Source organism: Danio rerio, chromosome 7, assembly GCF_049306965.1.
Source record: "Danio rerio strain Tuebingen ecotype United States chromosome 7, GRCz12tu, whole genome shotgun sequence".
NCBI lineage: Eukaryota > Metazoa > Chordata > Actinopteri > Cypriniformes > Danionidae > Danio > Danio rerio.
Genome location: NC_133182.1, coordinates 18,126,214 through 18,142,325, shown reverse-complemented (window position 1 = coordinate 18,142,325; position 16,112 = coordinate 18,126,214). Strand labels below are relative to the sequence as shown.

Sequence of the window (16,112 nt, the reverse complement as noted above, 5' to 3'; positions counted from 1 at the left end):
GACTTGAGTTTAAAACAACTACATTCCCGCATGAAAAACGGTTAAAACTAAATTTCATAACACATTTTATAGAGCCATCTAAGACTGGGGGAAGTCTCACATGTCTAGCCGATTATAACCTCGTTTCGCCGGATACATGAGTGATGATGGACACCCTGGAGGTCAGAATCTCCGCTATCGGCAAAGCACGCTTGAAATTTACACATGATATCTATAAATAAACCACAGATTTGAGTTTGTAAGAACTACATTCTCGCATGAAACACTGTTAAAATTTCATTTCGTGACATATTAAACGCAATATTTATAATATTAGCTGGGCTTTCTCATCCGCCATTACCATTTGCTTGTTGATGTGAAATGAATTCTGGGAGAAAAAATATATAAATATATATTTATATATAATTCTCAAAACACTTCGAACGAACTTTATTCGTATTGTCAAGGTCAGATATATGTAATAATTTCGCTGGTAAAATGAATAAAAAACAATGTTACTATATTGTAATCAATATCACGTATGCACTGGTTCGGTTCAGCACTCGAGCGACTCTGAATCGTATTGAACCGAATTGAACCGTTTGCTCGGGAATTATTTGATCACACGTGTTCACAAGCACACTCAGCAATATGCAATAAGTGTATAATTAGTGTATAAATGCGTGTGGCCAAGCAGTATAACGAAATAGTAATGTATCATATACAACAAGGAATCGGTTTTAGGCGGATTCGATTCTTTACTGTTCACTAAGGAGCCGATTCATAGAACCGAACGGACACGACTCGACATGCAGGCAACGGCTCTCCTAATTTGAAATTCACCTGTCGTCTTTCATCCAGCGAATTCATCCTCGGTAAGTGTTTTAAAGTCAAATTCTGTCCGTTGAAGGATTGTTTTGTATATATTTCTGTGTATTGTGTGTGTAATTTAAAAGAATTAACCAAGTGACATTAGTTGTAGGTTCTTATGTTATGTCACGCTATCCGTTAACAAACGGTATTTTAAACAAGAAATAACAGACGCCAGGCGGTCATTGTAGTGTTTGCGAGGTATTAGATACAGTGAGTTTATCTTGAGTGAGTTTTTGACCATACGTTAAGTTACCTGAAAAAAACATAACTTTAACTTATTGTAACTGCATTAATGCATTCTCTATTTCAGCACAACACTGAGATGAAGGCGAAGTCACTATGAAAAGTTAAACCTTTACCGTTAAGGTAAGCTCTGGTCTTCACATAGTCATTATGACTAAGCTATCATTATGGTAAAATTTTTCAACTGTAAGTCAGTTATTTAAACTAAACTCATAATGAAATGAGTCTTAACTGTTTTATTAAATGGAGCTGAAAATTAAATGCAGTTGAATTATTTTAAGCTAACTTTAATATTAACAAAATACATATTAATTGTCTATTTCTCAATAATGTTAATGAGCTTGATGTATAGTGTGTCATTAATTGTACATTTAATTTTTGGTGTTCAGGTGTACCTGAGGTGAGTGTACGTTCTGAGTACACAGATATAAGCCAAAGTCATTATCACTATATATATATATATATATATATATATATATATATATATATATATATATATATATCCATCCTATTCTAAGAGAAATTGATGGGGTCAGGGAATGATTTGTGTACAAATGTATTTTAACCTTATACAGATTGGTATGGTTGTACCATAGATTTAGATTAATTAATGTTAAGTCTTATTTTACTCTTACTATATTTATCTGTTTTTCAGCTACAGTAATTGATGTTGAAAAACTGATGCTACCAATCACTCCTCACTTGATTATTCAAGGTAATGTTGATGTCTTCCTCATTTTGATTAGATTTTTAAATGTCAAGTTGTTCACAGATTTGTTGTGAGGAGTTTCATGTACAACCTTTTTTTCTTCTTCCAGCAGTTCCTAAGATAAAAAAAAATCTGGTGTTAAAACAGCCACGGCTATGCTATTTGCCTACCAAGTGCTGAGTAAATATTAGACAAACATTTTTTTCTATAACTGTTGTCTTTGTGTTTATTAGCAATTTTACTGGGCGTATGTGTTTGTTTTTTTTTCAAACAGCCTGGAAACTGTAAGTTTAGTTCAATATGTTATTTTATGCTATTCATTTTTGTCTTAACAGGAATTGCATGTTGAAGCTATCATTTTATAGTGGGAAAATGTAAAAGAGAATCACTGAATACAATGGCATAATGATTCTGCTTGTTCACAGAAGGTACTTGATTTAGTTTTCCTCAAGCGACACATCAGTTTTTATGACTATTGCTTGACATTTGAATTGAAGGGACAGTTCACCCCAAAATGAAAATAATAGCATCTTTGGCATCCTCCACTTGTTTCAAAATAGTTATATATTTAATTTGTTCCGTTGAACACAAACTCATATTTTTTAAAGAAATTTGGTTCAAATATGGATGTCAATAGTTACTGGTTACTAACATTCTTCAAAATATCTGCTTTAGTGTTTAACAGAAATTCAAACTAGTTTAAAACACGTAAATAGTGGCAAAATAGTAAACTATTCCTTTAAATATTTTATTCTGAGACTTATTTATATGTGTCTTGTCTTTTGTCATATTGTCTTTCTAGCCCAGATTGTGATGGACCTGGAATGCGACACCAGTTACTCTTAAGACAAGAACCGAATAAAGCACAGATGTGGAGGGATCTGCAGCCAAACTAACTGGAGGGAAGGAACCTTTAGGTAAAAGCACCTGCTTTATTTAGATCTGAAGTATTTTATTTGACATAGAGATTTATTGTTTTAATTCTAATTTAAAGCAAACAAGGTTGAGCACCCCTGGTCTAAAAGCTCAAAAATGCTGTTTCCGTGATAAGGTTAAATGTAGTTTAGAAATAGATTCATTAGGATCAATGCTTAAAGTAAACATTTTCTTCTCTCTGTAGACCAAACATGTTTACTATCCCTCACATTTTAATAAATTGTTTCTGTTTTTGTTTCTTACAGTGTGGGTGAACATACTACCTGGATGTCCAACAAAGGCTGCACAAGAGCTCATTTGATAGCACATATTCTGTCCTGTCTACATCTCTGATGACCTGGAAGTGCTTCGACATCAGTGAGTAATACATCTTTATATTGTCATGCATACAGGATTTCTGTAAGCTTAGCTTTAATGTTAATTTCTAATCAGCAGTGACTGTTTTAAAAACTTAAGTATTTAAATTATTCTCAACGTTTTACTGATGCTGTGCACAGTAACGTTATGATGATTTAGTTTGAGGAAATGTCACTAGAGGGTTTGTATGAAAAAAAAATAAATAAATAAATTGTATGAAATGACTCGATAAAATGTTTATTTGTCTCGCTGACATGCCATCACTGCTGCATATTGAAGTACAGTAATATAAATTGTCAGCAGAATATTACCACAAACATTTCATGAAGTAGGCTAGACTGCTCTTTAGTTCTCTACTCAACTTTAACACATTTCCTCGTGTCGCTGAGCCTCTCTGCAGATTTTGCCAAAAATGAATGCTTAGTGATTACTTTGTTTTATGCAAACCAAATATCAGTAACTCATCATTAGCATTATTTTAAAAAATCACCCAAAGCTTTCATGTTCTCTAACGCAATCTTATCTGTAAGTTAGAAGTGGATTTATACGTGTTAAAAGCCTAAAAGTATTTAATTAACATTAGTCACGTTAAATTAGATTATTTTTATTTATTTAATTTTAAATATGACTATCTTAAAGTGAGAATGAACTGTGTTCACCCCTCTTAAATCCGTGGAAGCACTAGTAGTGTGATCATGGAATCAGATATTCGAGCTATACAGAGTCGGACATTAAGTTAAGATGAGACTTTATTTTTTACACACCTGTGTGGACACCTGACTAGCGATCTTCAAGAACAATGCCCGCTGATCTTTATATATATAAAAACAACAGTGCAGTGTTTCGTTTCTGAATGAATTAAATGGTTTGAGGGATGATTAGTTTTTACTTCAGTGATTGATTTTGCGTGTCATTTTTGCAGGATCATCAGAAGTGCTGCTGCCCTTTTTCACTGTCCCTTTCCACATCATTTGGCCTTCATCATTTCCTGTCTTGTAGCAGTATTTTCACCTGTTTTTAAAATTGTAATAATTTTTGATGCATTAATTGTTGACTGGTTTTAATGATCAATTGTTTATTAGTGTTCTGTTGCTTTGTTATATTGAATTATTGCCACTGTTTTAGCATGGTTTACACAATAAACCTTTATTGTGAAGTTAAAGTTTCAGTTTCTTTATTTTTCTTGTATTTCTTGAACAGGTAAAATAACACTTGTGCAATTTTTGAAAATTTTTACCCATTATAAAGTAGCACTATTAAATAAAATAAAATAACATTTAATAACTGTAAAATACTATACAGTAATAATGAAAGTAACGTTAAAATACCGTAGTTCTTCATGGTAAAAATGTACAATAAAATACTGTTTTCAGTTTTGCAGTATGTGTATCACTACTGTAATTGGTGTTACAGTAAAAATCAACAACAGTAAAATGATGTATTACATTTTACAGTAAATGTAATACTAATGTAATTAGTATTACAGTAATGTTACTGTTTTATGAAATACAGCAGCTACTGGATAATTGTTGCCAGTAACTTACTGTTAATTTAACAAGAAATCGTTTACAGTGTATTTAACAGAAGAAGGAAAGGCGAACAGGTTTGGAGCAAATAAATGGTGAATAAATGATGACAGATTTTTTTGGGGTGAACTTTCCCTTTAAAAGAGCTGTTAATAAAATAGTTTATACAGTATGATACTGTTCCAGGTGTTACAGAAACAGCTTCTTCCCTCAGGCAGTCCATCTCATGAACACTTTATGATAGTAATTGTGAAACAAACATCACTACCTTTTATACACATTTACAGTGCTCAGCATATATAAGTGCAACCCTCTTATAATAAAGTTATTTTTTATTTTGTAGTTATTGCAATATCTTGCTTGAATTTAATTCTATTACCTTTCAATTTCTAAATATGTTTGATGGCTAAAATGTTATTATAATAAATATATCTGTCTAATAAATCTGTGTTTAAATGCACCAAAATACATTGCCTATATTCACTGAGAAATGGATAAATTCATTCAATACAATATTCATTTTCAAAATGGGGTGTACTCAATTATGCTGAGCACTGTACACTTTTTTAACAACATACTTTACATGCCAATATGTATATAACAGCTGCACATACAAACTTCTATATAGTAATATACCTGTACATACACTTGTCAATTTGTATTTTTGCATTCACTACTTATTTCTATTTTTAAAATATTTATTATCTGTTTTTGTCCTGTCTCTGTAATTCTGTTGCACTGTAGGAGCTCTGTCACGAAAACAAATTCCTCTTGTGTGTGAACATACCTGGCAATACACCTCTTTCTGATTCTAATTTTGATTAAGGACTGCTGCTGTTCCACAGGTGCGTGTGTATCCCTAAATGTGTAAAATGCGGAGGATTCCACGGGCTGTCAGATCCCTCGCTCGAGCGTCACCGTGCGCGTATTTAACGGTGCCAACCCCACGAACGCCATCCTGAGGTGAAATCACGAAGCCTACGCTTGGCTTATTAATATTAATCACGCCTCCAATGGCGAAACGCGGTGTTTCAATATTAACAACCTTCAGTTGACGTCGTCCAATAGCGACGACCAAGCTCATGAATATTAATAAGCAGAATTCCATATTAGGATTCGAGATTTCGCATCCGGGGGCGGGGTCTACGCGTGTCGTGGCACCCTGACCAACCGCAGAGGCGCATGATGTGGGCGAGGGCAAAACCCGTTCTCGGATTTCTTTAACGGCAGAGCACTGCGAGGGAGAGATGGGCGTGACAACGGAGTGTCTGGACTAGGCTGTGAAAACACTCTTCTCCTGGATTAAAGATCCGCGCTGTCTTCCGTGAAACTGATGACAACGGAGTGTGGCAATGCAAACCACACGACGTGATGCGCGTGCCATCCAGTTCAACACCGCGAGTGAAATAACAGCACGACGCCCTATTTTAAGGCCACACGGGGATTGACAAACCAAGGATTTTCGAGGCAGGGGTCTTTAACATCATCAGGTGCGTATTTGGATAGTTGTCTTTTGCTTGTGGTGCTTGTGACACTGAAATGTGTTCCCCTTTTAAAATTATTATTCATCTTCTTATATGGGTGCCATATCTAGATGGGTTGTACAGTTTGTTCTATCAGATTAAGGTGTTGTAAATTATCGTTATAGTAAGTATAATTGAAATGATATTACATGCATAGCCAATGAAATTAATTAAATGCAGCCTATTTATTTTCAGTGGAATCCCTCGTGTACTTCCCAGGCCTGACAGGCTGCTGTGAATATGGCTCAGTATAAATAAATAAGAGCATTTCAATTAATGTCGTTCTATATTCAATTACAGTGTTGATTCTGATGAATATCAGTGTTTTGCTGTGATTACGTTATGTAATGTAAATTCATATGCATATTAAACGAAATAATAAAAGTGTTGTACTTATTGACCCTTCATAAAGCCACAATTATTATTATTATTATTATTATTATTATTATTATTATTATTATTATTATTATTATTATTATTATTAAGAAGTGTGGTCCGACTTTCCATATGTCACCTAGAGTGAATGTCTTGCGTGCGCGTGCGTGGGAAATCTGTTGTGCGATTACGTCGAAAGTACAATTTGAATTCGGATTTTAGAATTCGAGTCTTTTGGATTGAGCGGTTCTGCGTCGCAATCCGCTGCAATCTGTCGTCTGAGAGCACGGGCTGGTCCACGGGTCATGCTGTCTGAGAGTAAAATGTGCAGAATAGAGCCATGTCATTATATAATCCTGCTTACATTAGTTTATGATGATGTACAATCATCTCTATAACATTCATAGAGCACATCATGAAAAACAAATGACATTCACAGAGCCTGGAATCAACCTGTATTGCAAAACAAAGTGGATAAGGTAACTCATTAGGTGTTAAGTGAACATTTAAAATAAAGAATGCCACTTATTCTTTAATATTATTATTTTTAATTAATTTGGGAAAACAAAACTAGTCATAAGGATATGCTTTTTTTAATACTGAGATTTATACATCATCTGAAAGATGAATAAAATGTGTTTTCCATTCATGGATTGTTATGAAGGCACAATATTTAGCTGAAACGCAACTATTTGAAATTTTTTAACGTGTCAAAAAAGAATCTAAATATAAAGAAAATTGCCTTTAAAATCTTCGAAATTAAATTATTAGTAATGCAAATTACTAATCATAAATTACGTTTTAATGTATTTACATCAGGGACCAGTTTTTACTAAATGTTTTTATGGAACCCTATTTTTACTTAATATTCTAATGACTTTTGGCATTAAAAATTGTATTCTTTGCTATTGCCAAAAATATACACATGCACTGTAAGACTGGTTTTGTGGTCTGGGGTCACGTTTTTATATTTATTTATTTATACATATTTATAATTATTATATGAATGCTTTGTTCTTTTTATAAATAATTGTTGAACTAAAGCTTCTTGTGTGATTACAACCTGCTAGAAGAACTAACAAATTAGAAAAAGCATCAATGAAACTAATTTCACTAATTAGTAAAATTAGCATACACGATTTTAAAATAATGAGCAGCCATCAAGGATTATATCATTAAAATGTCCGTTAACATGTAGATCATTTAAAAATGACATACTTTTATAGTAAATAAAGAGTCTAAAGGGCATCTTTTCAATTTACTTATAACACAATAAACATTACTTGCTTGCAAACATTATTCACTATATATATTTAAGAAAAAAAAGATTTGATTGAGATGACTCTTTTATCTGCCAGCAAAACATCTCTGAACATGAGAAGGAAAATGGGATGATAATTTTTATAAAAATCTAGACATAACATCTTCATATTTGTCTTCCGTAAATCTTGATATTGGCTTGTTAAGTATACAGTAGATTATTTTTGGGTAAAACAAGATGAATAAGCTGAATTTGCTGATTAAGAAAAATATATATTTTTAAATGATTGACCATCTAGGAAATTTCTCAGTTGTAATAAGACTAAGAGATTTGATTGGTCCCGTGAATAAATACATCCTAATCACAGTTTATTTATAAAGCACAATTAAAAACAACTTACAGTTGAACAATGCACTAAACTGCAAACCCAAAAATATAAATATAGACCATAAAAAACAGACAAGAAATGACATCACAAGCTATATGTTGTAGTGAAATTATATGCTTTTCATTTTGATTAGATCAGGGGTGTAATGATATTAAACTGAAGCGAACTGGAAAAACTGCAGTACGCCCCTTACAGTTCGAATTGCGATAATCTCAGAGCAAACCGAGGAGAATCTATGTTGCATCCAAAATCGCCTAATACTCGAGTAGGTACTACATTTGAATTTGTATACATTATATGACCGCTAGAAAAGTATGATCTATATAGTATTTATGTGAGTAGTATGAAAAGAGCTCGGACATACTACTGCTAATAATAATAATAATAACACTCGTGAAGAAACTCGACACAGAGGAACATAAAAACCTACTGCCAGCTAGCGTTTCGGAAGTGTTGTTGCAGAGAAACACAAACAGCATGCAGAAGTATAAAACAACTACATGCAAGGCAGGTCACGCCGATCACTGAATGCAGAAGTATAAATCAGCCTTTATACATCTTTTTTTGGGTGGGATCTCCTCATCCACCACCAGTGTGAAGCATCCACCTGGATGACGCAAAAAACAGCCATATTGTGCCAGACCGCACACCACACACCAGCTGATTAGTGGAAAGAAACTAATTATGTTATAGGGATGGTTAGGTGGTCAGAAGCCCGTGGGCAAATTTGGCCAGGATGCCTGGGTTAAACCCCTATTTTTTTTTTTTTTGTAAACTACATCATTACTGTCATTATCATGTAACCTACCCACATCAGTTGCATTGCTTCCCTCCTAATCATGAATTCTCTCGTGTGGCATCATGGGATGGTGTATAGCTCCATTGGGCACATACTTCAAAATCTCACTAGAAATAGTAGGTCATCCAGGTACTTCTCACATACTGTTTTTAATATATTATTAATTCTGACATACTACTCAGATTTCGTACTGTTTTGAGTGTATTATATAGTATGGAAGTATACCACAGCACAAGCCCTGCCTGCTAACCAAACTGAACTGAACCGAACCGTACAGAGGGCCCAATACCGCTAAAAATACCGAATCAAGACATTGGTGTATCATTACACCTCTACAATACATAGCTTATACATATCTAACATTAACTAATGAATCCTTATTGTAAAGTGTGACCTTGCTTGCTCGTGGTACTTGTGGTTTTGTTTATCGTCCACTATGCTCATGTTTTTAGTTTCATCAGTACTATTACACTTAAAGGTTACATTTGCAAATATTCCAATTCGTTCCTCTCTAATTGGTTATTTCTTCATCCATCTTTACATTTTGATACACTTCATTAAATATGGACATCACCTATATGCTATATAACTGCAGGTTAACTTTGTAGATATAGTTGAAGTCAGAACTATTAGCCCCTCTTTGAATTTTTTTTATTTTTTTAAATATTTACCCAATAATGTTTAACAGATCAAGGACATTTTCACAGTATAACTGATAATATTTTTTTCTTCTGGAAAAAGTTTTATTTGTTTTATTTTGGCTGGAATCAAAGCAGTTATTATTATTAAAACCATAAAAAAAAAAAAAAACATTTTAAGGTCAAAATTATTAATCTTTTTAAGCAATTTTTTTTTTCGATAGTCTACAGAAAAAAACCATAGTTATACAATAACTTGCCTAATCACCCTAACCTGCCTAGTTAACCTAATCAACCTAGTTAAGCCTTTAAATGTCACTTTAAGCTTTATAGAAGTGTCTTGAAAAATATCCATTCAAATATTATTTACTGTCATCATGGCAAAGATAAAACAAAACAGTTATTAGAAATGAGTTATTAAAACTATTATGTCTAGTAATGTGTTGAAAAAAAAAATCTGCTTTCCATTAAACAGAAATTGGGGAAAAAATAAACAGGGGGGCTAATAATTCTGACTTCAGCTGTATATATAAAACAACTTTAACTGTTTAAAGCTAGTCACTAGTTAACTAGTTGAACTTATTAGTAACTAATAAAGTTATGGTAACTAATAATAACCTTAACTTTTCCTAATTTGATTGTAATGCAATAATTTTGTAAAGCTGCTTTGAAACAACAATTATTGTGAAATATACAAATAAACTTGAATTGATTTTTGCATAGCATTTCTCCAAGCACAGTGCTGCTCCAGAGATCACTGTGTTCTGCAGTTAATCAGCATACAGATAAAACCCTAATTCGTATTATAAACACAAAATCTTTGCAATGTCACATAGGTGACCCATTTACGGGTTTGCTGACACGCATCTGTGAATGCTGATGTGCTGTTAGAGCAGGAAGAGTGTAAATGATAGAGCTTCTGCGGAGGTCCCAGCAGCCTCTGAAGGTCACTATCATGTTTCACAATCACGATATCTTTAACGGGGAGAGTCGGTGTCAACATGTTCTCGATCTTTCTCTCAGTCTCTGCCTTCGGTGGCTGCAGCTCTTTGCACTGCTTGCCCAGACAAGAGCAACGAGGTCAGACAGCACTGTAGGACACTCACTCCATCATGAGTCGCAAAAACACACATACATACAAACACACATACACACACCTGCTGCAGACAACAGCTATAATGTGCATTCAACAAGCTGCTGCTGCTCACTGCAGGCTTACACATATACAGATAATGAAATGCACTGTTATAGGAGGTGTTTTGACATTAATTATGCAATATGCACCACTTGCAGACTGCAGTCTATGGCAGAACTAAGTTATTTAGCTCACTAAAACAAATACTGTTATTCTGGTATAAGGGAATGCAACAGATAATATAAAGCGAACTCAGAACATAGTGTGCTCTCTATACAAGTGATTTACATCATGTTGAGCTAGACAAATATATTAATTTAGCCTAAGTATTTATATGGCGATGATTAAAATGTGTTAATGAAAGCACTGAAAGATGCAAAGTACATTGTGTTTTCGTAGATTATCTATTAGCAGCACTTGTATTTAAAGGGATAGTTCAGCCAAAAATAAAACATTACTCATTATTTACTCACCTCAAATGGTTACAGAGGGTGTTTTTTTTATGAAAGCTGATTCCCTTTGATTTCCATAGTTGGAAAAAAGTCAGAGGCTACAGGTTTTCACCTTTAATAATATCTTTATGGTTAACAGAATCTACAGTAGCTTATTTGCAGCAGTTCACCAGTAACATACTGTTTATCAGCAAGAATACTGTATTTACAGCACCATTTCACTTTCAATAGGTCTATTTACAGTATTGTATTTATTTACTGTAAAATATACTGTAATTTTCATAATGCAACGTTTAAATACAGTAATATACTGTATTTCTGTGCTACAGTAAAATACAGTAATTTACAAATTACAGTGTTATTTTCTGTTTAACAGCAGAATAAAGCTCAAAACTGTCACGTTAGCGTGATCAAAACAATAGCAAAACGGGAACAAAAAGATAGTGGATTCAAGTGCAGATTTAATAGACATATAGTGCAGAAAACAGTGACAAAAATACAAAATCTCAAAAAATACAAAGTAACAAATCAACAACAAAACAAGACGGATAAACACGAACTAGACTTTGGCAAACTACAAGGCAAGATCAGGAACAAACTTACTTGGAGCAGGAAGACAACAACGCGATGACAAACATAGGTGGAATGGTAGAATATATAGTCCAGATAATCAACGGTAACACAAAACAGATGTGATTACAGGTCAGTGTAGGTGTTCCGGTGTGTGCGCGGGGCATGTATGAAAATGTAGTTTTTCCTGGGGCACTGTAGCGCCTACAAAGTCCTAGAGCACTACAGCGCCCTCAGGTGGTCACAGACGGATGTGACACAAAACAGTGTGAAATAAGTAAAGGGTGAGTGAATAATGACATAATGAGTTTCATTTTTGGGTAAACTATGCCTTTAAAGGCTGGTTCATACTTCTGCGTCAAGTGATCAGCGTGACCCATGGCGCTTGCCTTGCACGTTGCCATGCATTTATACTTCTGCGTGCTGTTTGTGTTGCTCTGTAATAACACGTCCAAAATGCTAGCTGGCAGTGGGTTATCTTATGTTCCTCTGTGTCAAGTTTCTTCGCAGGTATTTAGTTTTTTTCTGAACGCTACATTAATAAACAAGTAGATAAACTCGCTCATTCAGAGGCAGGAACTGGCGGACGTGCAACAATTTTAATCATAAGGTAAACACAAAACAATAGTTTCCTCCTGGAGCTCCTTCACAGGACTCCACACTTGTAAACACTTGCTCCAAGGAGCTCGCAACTCTTGGTCCCACCCACACTTGTCACTGCTACCAAGCTGACCAATCACAGAGCTTGCGCTGTGTGTCGTTGCAACGTGTAGTTAGATTTTTTGAGAGGTGCACATCAGCATCGGCGTCAGTTACAGCGAGGGCTTTAGCACCACATGAAGGCTGTGCTGGACGCAGAAGTATAAATCAGCCTTAAGGATGCATGAAACTGGTCAAAAGTAAATACCGTTGACCTTACTTAGAGAAATTTGGGAAACCTGATTGCCTTAAAATTTCTATTTCAAGAATTCACACTTAACTTTTGATTTATACATAGCTTGTTTGGCATGCTCTCCCGGGAGAGAGCCCTGAGCTTAAGGGATCCTTAGGCCCAGGGCTCCCTGCCTTTCGCAGGACGAGGGTAGATTAAGCTCAGGTTGATCTCAAAACTCCCCCGCTGCTGAGGTTAAAATAAACTTCCTGAGAGTAAGACATTGAGAAAAAGATTAAGGCTTATTTTGTTTATGATAAAGAGCATATTTGGACGTTGGGAGGAAACCGAGGAACTCAGGGGAAACCCACACAGAAATGCCAGATGGCTTAGCGAGGACCCGGCGTCATTGGTATTCTTGCTACAAGGCAACAGTGCTAGTCACTGGGCCACCGTGCCGAAGAAGGGGAGGAGGAGGGTTTCTTCCAGATGAAGATAGTTATGGAAAGGAAATAAGGATATATATATATATATATATATATATATATATATATATATATATATATATATGTGTGTGTGTGTGTGTGTGTGTGTGTGTGTGTGTGTAGTGACTTGGGATCCTTTGATTGGAGGATCGTGATTTGCTAATGTGAGCCAGCTGGGTCAATGTGAATGTGCTTTTTTCGAAATTAGTTTAATATTAACAACTTGTATTGTATTTACAACTTCTTAATAAAGTAAACTTCTGTACTGTTGACTCAAAATAATTAGTTGTATTAACTTCTTATTAGTATTCACATTACTAGAAAAATATTAGGAAACCGATTGCCTTAAAATTATCAAGTAAGCTGAACTAAAACATTCAAGTAAAGACAAAAACCAATACCTAAGCTTCTAAAACATTTTTATTGTCTAAATATTGTATAGTGTACACTGTAAAACCAAGTTAATGAGCAGAACTCAAAAAATATATGTAAATAGTTTAGCTTCACATTCATAAACTATGCATCAATGATATTATATACACTGTAAAAAAATACTGGTTGCCTTAAGTTTTTAAGCTGAATCAAATTAACCTCATGAGTCATTATAACTTTTATTATAATAAACTGACTTTAAACAGCTTGTGTAACTTACAAAATTAAGTTAGAGCATGATTAACTTAGTTTAATAAGTTACAATTAACTAAACAGTTAACATGTTGTCATAACAATTTTTTTTACAGTGTAGTAATATATTACAATAGAAAAAGTTTTAAAAGCAGGGTTATATATTAAAAATATTGACTGGAAGTCACTTTGCAGACATTTTAAACAATATCTAACAGTTATTGTAAACTGAAAAGGGTTAACATGGTGTGTGTGTTGTTGGTCATTATTGCAAAATGAACCCCTGACACTATCGGTCTGCACAATCTCAAAGGAGTTTTGCAATAATGACACTGTGAATATACAATAAAAACATGTTTGCCTAAAATGTGTTTATATTTATGTCGGAAAAATTATATAATGTCACAGAATCATTTGAAACATTAGTTTACACAAACTTTATGGTAATAGTTGACTCAATTTTACTCACCATTTGTTCTGAAAAATGTTAATTTTTTAAATTTACAAATCATGTTGGATACTATAAGCCATTTACATCCATAGTGGAAAAGGAATGCTATGGAGGTCTATAGCTATCTGTTTTCAGCTCTTTTTTAAAAAAAAAATAAAAATCTTATTTTCTGTTTATGAGAAAGAAAGAAACTCAAATATGTTTGGTACAAGATGAGGGTCAGAGAATAGAACTGACAAGAGAATTTTCTTTTGTTTCTATCTCTTAAAGGGGTATCACTTAAGTTAAGTTATAGGCTTTTATTTAAGTTATCAACTTTTGAGAGCTGTTTGGAAAGAACTGTGTGAAGGTATTGTGTGTCCACAGTCATATGGGGTGATAGAAAGTAGAAACACAATAAGTCACTTTTTTTATTTCCTGACATTAAAATAGGATCCAAATCCCATCAGTCCTGAGGCCCACGTGACATAGGAGTGCGGTTTCCCCGCCCACTAAATTGATTGACAGACTATTAACATGTCACCATAGTAACACGTAAAATCTTATCCACATGGCAGGACGTGCGCAAAGCAACTGTGGCCCCATTTACACTAATGTGTTTTAGTTTGAAAAGCTTTTTTTTTTTAACCATAGTTTTGCTATGGTTACGCCATCCATCCACACTACGCCGGAGTATTCGAGCGCCGAAAACAGAGCATTTTGGAAACGCTGAAACGGCCGCTTTCACTCTAAAACGCTGCTGCTCCGTCTCAGTGTGGATGGGGGAAAACAGAGACATCTGAAAACGGAGGCGGGGCTGCGACATTCGACTCTCTGATTGGGGCTTTTCCTCAATATTAAGTAGCCTACACACACAGTTCAGTCCTGCATTCTCTCCTTGTGAGTTCAGACTTTGCAAGTTTGATATGGAGAACACACTCCCGAGGACATGTCCGGTAAACTTCAAAGGGAACAGTGTACTTTATAACCTCATTCACTTCATCCTGGCTACGTTGTTTCACTTTATCTTAATAATAAAATGAAAACATGATATGAGGAACTGCTATTTTCATTTTGATATTAACAACTTAACAGACAGCAGAAATGTTGAGGCGTCATGCTGCATATATGAGCGTCATCTTCACTGCATGCGTATCCATAACAAAACGGAGCCTATAACATTACTGCCTTTTCATTTTGAGTGAAAATACGAAACACACCGTTTTTTTGCTGAATATCAGTGTTAATAATCACGTATAACGTACAATAAGCTTATACATTATAGGAAATAAAGGCAATCAGTCAATATACAAGATTTACATGGTTACATTAATTATTACCTTCTCTTTGCGCTTAGCCAAAACACGTTACCTCAGAACAAGTAATAGATTCAAAAGACCAAACTCGGGAATATGTTGTTAGATAAAGACAGCAAGATGAATTAAATATAACGTTTAACAAATATAGTGAGATTAGATCCAGCGGGAGATCCTTGATGAACTCCCCGAGCACAGCTCTCATTTGGGTAGATATGCTGCAGCGCATGCCAGAGTATGTGTGTGTGTGTGGTCACGTGATGAGTGTTTTCAGTGTGGTGTAGACGGAGAGCTGTTCAGAAACGCTGGGTGAAACGCTAGTGTGGGCGCGAATCGTTTTCATTCTAAAACGCCGTTTTAACACTAAAACGCACTAGTGTAAATGGGTTCTGTGATTGCTGTTTCTGTTTAGCTCTCTGTGATCATCTTATAAGTTTACAATAAAACCGGTGTAATTGTCAGTACAATTCCAAAAGAAGATGCTTCAATCCTGGTTTGTGGACATTATATCAGGTTTATTTTGTAAATTAACATAATGGGTATTCATACAGCAGTGGATATTTATGTGTATCCTTTAGGACTGCTCGATTTTGGGAAAAATCATAATCACATTATTTTGGTC

General features: G+C 34.5%; 1 protein-coding gene and 1 long non-coding RNA gene across 4 annotated transcripts in view; both read left to right on the top strand.

Annotated features, from left to right (window-relative positions):
- The first annotated feature begins 757 nt into the window (after positions 1-757).
- LOC137496162 (uncharacterized) lies at positions 758-4,259 on the top strand. Of its 3 annotated transcripts, XR_012383210.1 has the most exons (8): positions 758-854; positions 1,163-1,218; positions 1,751-1,810; positions 1,914-1,984; positions 2,140-2,232; positions 2,607-2,721; positions 2,986-3,097; positions 4,020-4,259. It is a non-coding gene; the product is annotated as an uncharacterized lncRNA (long non-coding RNA). The 3 variants fall into 3 exon arrangements; XR_012383211.1 differs by lacking the exon at positions 2,140-2,232; XR_011016270.2 differs by lacking the exons at positions 1,914-1,984; positions 2,140-2,232.
- A 1,586-nt stretch (positions 4,260-5,845) lies between these two features.
- The window catches only part of peli3 (pellino E3 ubiquitin protein ligase family member 3), a 45,426-nt gene continuing 35,159 nt past the window's right edge, over positions 5,846-16,112 (top strand). Inside the window, exon 1 of the mRNA XM_002662799.8 lies at positions 5,846-6,113. The gene's annotated coding sequence lies outside the window, so the exon portion shown is untranslated. The remainder of the gene's footprint in view (positions 6,114-16,112) is intronic.